We start from the raw sequence: 260 nt of genomic DNA, 5'->3' as shown, positions 1-260 counted from the left end.
ACGGCTGGATCTGGATACGAGCGACGAGATCGTTTGCGGCTGTATAGAAAGAACAAAGGTAAATGCTTTTCGGCAGCGCATATTAGATGTGTATGTACAATCGGAATTGTTGCAGGTAAGATTCGCGCGTCGGGAATAGAAATAGTGCTATTGGAATATCGATACGATTGACAAGAGAAATTTTGAAGGTAATCTGATTTATCGCTTATATAACAAACTCCAGCTTTCACGTTGCGAAACGCACAGCTAACGCGTGCGTT

Source organism: Vollenhovia emeryi, unplaced genomic scaffold (genome assembly GCF_000949405.1).
Source record: "Vollenhovia emeryi isolate VEMERY1.0 unplaced genomic scaffold, V.emery_V1.0 DF939430.1, whole genome shotgun sequence".
Classification (NCBI taxonomy): Eukaryota; Metazoa; Arthropoda; class Insecta; order Hymenoptera; family Formicidae; genus Vollenhovia; species Vollenhovia emeryi.
The sequence above is the reverse complement of the archived record's forward strand: the minus strand, read 5'-3'. Positions refer to the sequence as shown.